The sequence below is a fragment of the Atractosteus spatula genome, chromosome 10, assembly GCF_055471065.1.
Source record: "Atractosteus spatula isolate fAtrSpa1 chromosome 10, fAtrSpa1.hap1, whole genome shotgun sequence".
NCBI lineage: Eukaryota > Metazoa > Chordata > Actinopteri > Semionotiformes > Lepisosteidae > Atractosteus > Atractosteus spatula.
In genome coordinates this window covers 18,856,441-18,863,771 of record NC_142715.1, presented here as the reverse complement: position 1 = coordinate 18,863,771, position 7,331 = coordinate 18,856,441, and the positions used below count along the sequence as shown (strand labels likewise).

The window sequence follows — 7,331 nt, the reverse complement described above, 5'->3', positions numbered from 1 at the left end:
ATAACAAAATTATTTAAGATGCACCATGTCCAAAAATTGTAAATCGAGACTAGTATTACTACAGAAGAAAATATTTAACTGAAATATTAATAAGACTATGTAAGTATAAAACGTAGAACAATTCAATTTATATAACTTATTTTTTATTCTTATTAGAAATGGGCTCACACACCGGAAGACACTAACGTTTATCTTCGTTAGAGTATGTGAATAACAGTTTAACCCAAAATGTTTGTAATTGTGATTTTGTTAAAATGCAATAAATTGTCTATCAGCAGTAAGAAATTATTAAGAAAGTAAGATTTTTTTTTATTTCACAAACGGTAAGACGTGAAGAGAGTTTACAGTTCGTATCCTTCGCTTTGTCTTAACTTAAGCGTTCAGGATCCAAGCCTGTGTGCGGACGGCTGTGTTTCTTGAATCTCTTGTAATCATCAAAAGTCGTTGTTTAGTCCTTCAGTACTTTCTCGAGTTGTACCATGGATATTTTATATGATTAATACTATTCATGCTATTTTGCCTTTTCCTTCACATACGGAAAAAGTTCAAAGTGTCCTTATGGCTGTGCTCCACATCTACACGAGAGCACCTGTAACAGTACAGGACACGCAGTGAGGAATTCGCGCAGCTTTTAGTTTAGTGCGGAGTCCAGAGGGAGGACTCGCTCGCTGAATGATTTCTCAAGAAATCCCAGGTGAGATTTAACAGGTGATTTCTTCAACAGCCACGACAAGTGTGGAGACGTTCTCTGGATTTCCTGAATATGACGTTAAAATAGTTCAAATAATTTGTTATAGTTAACAGAACTAAATGCTTTGGAGGTACATTTAAAACAGCAGAGCAACACTGTAGCACTTCATGTGTGACTGAACTTAATTGTGTAAACCTGGCTCTCTATGAACACCGACAAAGAGTTCTCACTCAACAGAAGATTGCGATGTGAGCACAATAATATAAAGCACGTGGAGATGCCAGGGATTGAACCCGGGACCTCATACATGCGAAGCATGCGCTCTACCACCGAGCTACATCCCCAGTGGTGTGTGCTTATGGAGAATGCCTGCAATTTCCCACATTCGTGTTTCCTCTACTACAGAGTAAATTCATGGGAATGAAGAAATAAGGAAGGAAAAATAATCACATTGAAGCTTCCAGAGACTGGGCAAAAAACGAATCAGTTATTTTTATATCCAGTCACACGGGCGACGGTGGTTAATTCCTCGATGGGGTGTGCTTATTTACCTCCTTACTCTACTGTCTTTCAATTCTGTTTTCTTTGAAAGCTTTTTGCATCTTTTAAGTGCTCTCGGTTAAACTACGCATAGAACAACAGCAGTACTGATGATTTTCATGGACCGATGCACACTTCTTCTGTACAACTACAGTGATAAAGCCCTGTCTGTAAATATTGTAGAAGAACGAAAAAGGGCGAAACAACGCTCCAACCACAGGAATGGTAACCAGAAGGATCGTGTTCTTATTTAATATGTAATTTTGAGATGCCTTGTCAACGCAGACAGGCGTTAGAGCTGAACAAATAATTTATAGTGGTGGTTGTAAACATGGAACATGTTATTTCTATACCAGGAAGAAAGGAGCAGACTCTTAAACTCTTTAACTCTTAAGTTAAAAGAGACAAAAACGACGCCTAATCACAGCTAACATTAATTAAAATGACATCACAACAAAAGAGCGGAGCCTTGAGTGAATTAAATTCGTTTTCATTGAATGTCTGTGTCTTCATCACTTTGACCGGGGTAAAGTAAGCTTGAAGTTCAAAAACGATTTTGGCACGCCTGTAGCGTTTTTATGAAACAATTGCTTTGTATATACAATTGCTCTGTGTATAAAGTACATTGTGAATGTTCTCACAGCCTTCAGTTTGTCTTTTTTATTCCACGCACGAATATTCTTGTGTCCATATCACATATCATATAACACAGAACGCCTTCAAACCAAATGCATTTTAAAGACCACGACTCACAACCCCTCCATAAACATATCAGTGAGCTAATTATCCTTTTCTGACAGTCGGGGTTTTGATTGATGCGCAATTACGCACCATCTGGAACACTGGGGGACCGCTGTATACATACATACGTTCACAACGCAGAAATACTGCTCAATAGAGTTTCATGCGAAAAACCCATATATGACCATAGGAAGCAGAACAGCAGTTTACAATTACCCAGACTGTCAGCACGGGAATAAAGCTTTGTTTTATTTCTGAAACCCTTTCTTTATTTCCTGTTTTCATTCTGCAGGAAAATTCCTATTCTTTACTCAACAGCTTTTTAAAAACAGCACCCATGATGTTCAAATCATGATGTCCATGATTGTTTACACAGAAGACTGGCAGAGCTTTGGGTTGTGAATCTCTTTTTCTCATGGTTTTATTGAATGTGGCACTGTGCACTAGGATAGGGGGATGCTGTTCACACGCCAATAGCATTTAAACCACAGCACCCACAATGCTGCAAGTAAGTGTTTTACACACTAAGCAGGTCCTCTGACCTTTCCCAGCCTTGCTTTGGGTTGTGAAACCTCTTTCAGTTTTTGTTATGACTTTTTCAATACGGCACCTATTAGACACGCAATACACTGGGATAGGGAGGTCCTCTTCATGACTCAATAGCATTTGAAGCACAACATTCACAATGCTACAACCAAGTGTTTTACACAGCAGACAGCCCCCCTCACCTCATACAACCTTGCTTTGGGTTGTGAAAGTGTTCTTTATTTTGTTATGATTTTTTGAATATAACACTACAGGTAATATACTGGAATAGGGGGGTCTTCTTAATACATGGGGTACATGGGGATAGCGCCTTAAAAAGTGGCTTCTCAAAGCTCTTTACAGAATGACAACAACAATAAATAAAAATACACAAGATAAAACACAATTACAATATATAGAGGAGACCGTGGATGGTGGTACTAAGAAAAGCAGAGGGGTGAAGAATCTCCCTACAGTTTACAGTTCAGTAAAGGCTTTTCTAAAGAAGAGGGTTTTGAGTCTGGATTTGAAGTAGTTTAGAGAAGGTGACTCTGTGATATCCTTGGGGAGAGAGTTCCAGGGCTTGGGGCATAACAGGAGAAGGTCCTGTCACCCACACAATGTAGATGGGCTTGGGGAACAGTTAGGAGAGCAGAATTAGAAGAGAGAAGGTTGCAAGGTGGGGAGTAGGGCAATAATAGTTCAGACAGGTACTGAGGTGCCAAGCCATGCAGAGCCTTATAGGTGAAATATTGTCAAATTTGTAAACCTGAAATTATTTTTTGTTCATATAGTCATTAAGATCCAAAAGACTTGGACAGAGATTCAACTAACCCAGGCATAGAGACTGAGTGTCGAACGAGCAGGAGCGGTGAGGAAGGAGACTGCGAGAACATAGATATAGATACTTTACACAAAGTACAGACAGTGCATCAAGACAATATACTGTACAAACAGTAGACAACGTACAAGTAAACAATGCAGACATGTAAACAGTGACTGCAGATGTGCGGAATAAATAAGAAATTAAGGTAGATGTTTCTATTAAATTAACGGTATTCGAAATGTTGTAAAAAGAAAAATGTGATTAATATCACACAGTGTGTGGAGGACAGTTTCGGGACAGAAATAACGCGAATGAAGGAAAACGAGACCTTTAAAGTGCGACTGCAGCTGTGGGAGAAGGAGTCGGGAGCAGGAGGAGATCAGGGACAGACGGATCATGTTGGACTCATGCCTCCCTGTGAAATCACTGCAGAAACAAATGAAGAAACGGAGCTGTCGGGTAAGTGCGATGACTTACGTAGTAATGTCTGTGTTTAAAAACGGTGTTTTTAACTTCCTCACTGTTGAATCTGTAGTGGAGAGATGCAGAGTGAAGTAGGAAAGGTTTGTGATGTTGCCGAGGGATTCTTTTCTGCGAACTAAACTAGTTGTGGTCTAGTTATATTCTCATTAAGGTTATTGCTGTTCTTTGAATGTGGCCAGAAACTCGGTTTTGTCTAAGTATTATTGAATTTGTCATCATCTAATACACTTTCTTTCAAAGGAGACTTTGGAGTCTTGGAAATATGGTTGTGGGCAGATTATTTATCGACGTGGCGGTAACTATCTCTTCTGTGCAGTGTTTATGTACCTTATTGTACATTAAAGCAGTGTCCAGTCAGCCAGTGTGTCTGTATGAACCCCTCTCTCTCTCAGTGCAGTGTTAATGTACTGGAGTGTCTGGTCAGTGTGTCTTTATTAACCCCCCTCTCAGTGCAGTGTTCTTGTACTGGAGTGTCTGGTCAGTGTGTCTTTATTAACCCCCCTCTCAGTGCAGTGTTCATGTACTGGAGTGTCCAGTCAGTGTGTGTGTATGAACCTCTCTCTCTCAGTGCACTGTTGGGGGGGTGGGGCTCAATCTACTGTCTCCCTTCCTCGATTTAACATCTGATTCGTCCTCACTACCACTACGGGCTTAAGAGCTCATGAATTTAAAGTGAATATTTAACACGCTGTGATATGTATATATAACCAATATAAATTTCAATATAATATACATATTACTGAGAAGTTATCATCAGTGAATGATTTTAAGATTTTAATGATAAATATCTATTGTACGTAGTGACTTTAAAATCTTTGTATATACAATTTCAGATTAAAACAAAGTTTTTGCATATTCTTGTGTGTATATATGTGGTTCAGCCACAGAACCAGGAGAACATGTCTCCTTCTTCTTATAATATCATTGTGGTTTTGTTTTTGTTACTGAGAGATCTTGGTACATAGTATATATATAAAACCATTTTCTATTGTAATTCAAGGTTGTGGATCGCTGAAAGTCTAACACACAAGAGGGAATGGTGATATACATAGAAAAATTGGTACCAGATGATTATTTGTAGCGGCTTCCTGAATATTTGTCCCACAAGAGACACTTTTTTGTTGAAACTATCAGGTTTTGATGTACTTTCATGTGAACTCTTGCTCTTAAGATGGTAAGAGATTGCATCTGGTATTGCATGTAATTAAATGGTGATTCTTTTATTTGCTCTGTTTCCTATATCAGGAAAATATAGTATATGCTCAGTAGAGGGGCAAAGTTTTTAGTAGTGTCGTGGGAATTTTCTCTAAACACTTTAACACGCAGGAAGAGATTCTGCATTCAAATAGTATGCTCCGTGAAGTTGCCCCTCCTACAGACAGCACAAACAATGAAACACACGTGATTCGTTAGTGCTATGTTTGTGCCGTTGAACGTAGCTTCTGTGCTGCTTTCGTTCCCAAGATATAGCGCTTTGTTTTTTCGGGGTCGTGACGTCACTCAGCCCCCTTCAACGTCGTTGGGGAACCGGAACGGTCTCAATCGTTAGTGCTGTGTTTGTGCCGTTGAAAGTAACTTCCCAGCTACTTTCTTTCACGAGATATAGCGCCTTCTTTTTGGGGGGTTGTGACGTCACTCAGCCCCCCTACAACGTCTTAGGAGAACCGGACCGGTCTCATTCGTTAGTGCTGGGATAGTGCCGGTTTGTGCTGTTGAAAGTAGCGTTTGTGCTGCTTTCATTCCCGAGCGCCTTGCTTTTCCATTGATCACGTGACCATGCATGGTGACTTTGATCTCGAGTAAATCCGTCAACTTAGTTAAAGCACTCTGTTACCAGCGCGAGAGTAACAATTCTGCAACTTTGTTCCTCTGTTTGCGGTGGATTTTGCATTTAATATCATTATCTTCTATGCGTTTGTGTGAACAGGAAAATTAAATTTGTCTCCAATATCATACCCGAATTAGAAGAGTTTCAAGTGTAGCCTTAAAAAGCGACATTAGCAAACAATTGCTACAACACACGTCTAGTATACTTGCAATCAATTTGGGTTGTTTAAGCACAGAGGAATAAGAGGGTTTAAGTGGGTTTCTGATAATACGTGATTTTAGATATACAAGCTTTGTCAGAAACCTAATTACCGTGTAAAAAGTAAGATTACAGAAATAATAGTAATACATGACATTTACATTAACACTGCATTGAGAAAGAGAGGGGTTAATACAGACACACCGACTGGACACTGCAGTACATGAACACTGCACTGAGAGAGAGAGGGGTTCATACAGACACACTGACTGGACACTCCAGTACATGAACACTGCACTGAGAGAGAGAGGGGTTCACACAGACACACTGACTGGACACTCCAGTACATGAACACTGCACTGAGTGAGAGAGGGGTTCATACAGACACACTGACTGGACACTCCAGTACATTAACACTGCACTGAGAGGGGGGTTAATTAGCTCCGTAAAGCTGCCCCCCTACAGACAGCACAAACGATGAAACTTACCTCATTCGTTAGTGCTATGTTTGCGTCGGTTTGTGCTGTTAAAAATAGCGTTTGTGCTGCTTTCATTCCAGAGCGCCTTGTTTTTCCATTGATCACGTGACCATGCATGGTGACTTTGACCTCGAGTAAATCCGTCAACCGAGTTCAAGCGCTCTGTTACCAGCGCGAGAGTAACAATTCTGCAACTTTGTTCCTCTGTTTGCCCAGGTACGGGGGGGCCGTGGTGGATTTTGCATTTAATATCATTATCTTCTATGCTTTTGTGTGAACAAGAAAATTAAATTTGTCTCCAATATCATACCCGAATTAGAAGAGTTTTAAGTGTAGCCTTAAAAAGCGACATTAGCGAAATTGTATGTTCTTACAAAAAGGCTTTAACGAACACATCTTAATACCTCGTAGCGGTGAGCTTTTTTAAAAATCATAAGAAGTAATCAGTTTCGCATTGTCTCCTTCTTAAATAAACAGGCATCAAGGGACGTGTGAAGATTCGACCTGTCTGTCGAGCCATGTATTTAAAAAGACTTGAATTTGGAACATTCTGAACCATTGTTGCTCTTTTTTATGCAAAGCCAAAGTGAAAAGGAACCAGGACTTCAGGACTTTTTTTTTTAAAGGGGCACTATGTACAAAGTTTACACAGTTCATAACACAACCGAGAAACAAGAGTCTATCATCTCACACATGAACACCGTGGCAATATTGGAAATTATTTTTATTTTCACAGAACAGAAGTGAACATATATCTAGGTTCTTTGGAAAAACTGGCATTATCCACGTGTTTGTATTTACAGGGGTCTTATGCACAAACATGAAACGATTAGCTCAGTCATTTTATCTGTATTTCTGGTCAGAGAAGGTGCTATATAAAATAGTTTTTTTATTATTATTATAAAGGTCTTGTTTTCTTGTCCTGTGTTTACAGGCTCAGAGGCCAGTACGCTCTCTGAAGCTGGGGAAAGGGCTCCTCTTGAACAGCAGCACAGTGAGGAGGAGTGGGGCTCCAGTCTG

General features: G+C 39.8%; 1 non-coding gene across 1 annotated transcript; it reads right to left on the bottom strand.

Annotated features, from left to right (window-relative positions):
• Positions 1 to 963: 963 nt before the first annotated feature.
• On the bottom strand, positions 964 to 1,035 carry trnaa-cgc (transfer RNA alanine (anticodon CGC)). The gene has a single exon. It is a non-coding gene; the product is annotated as a tRNA-Ala (tRNA).
• Positions 1,036 to 7,331: the final 6,296 nt, after the last annotated feature.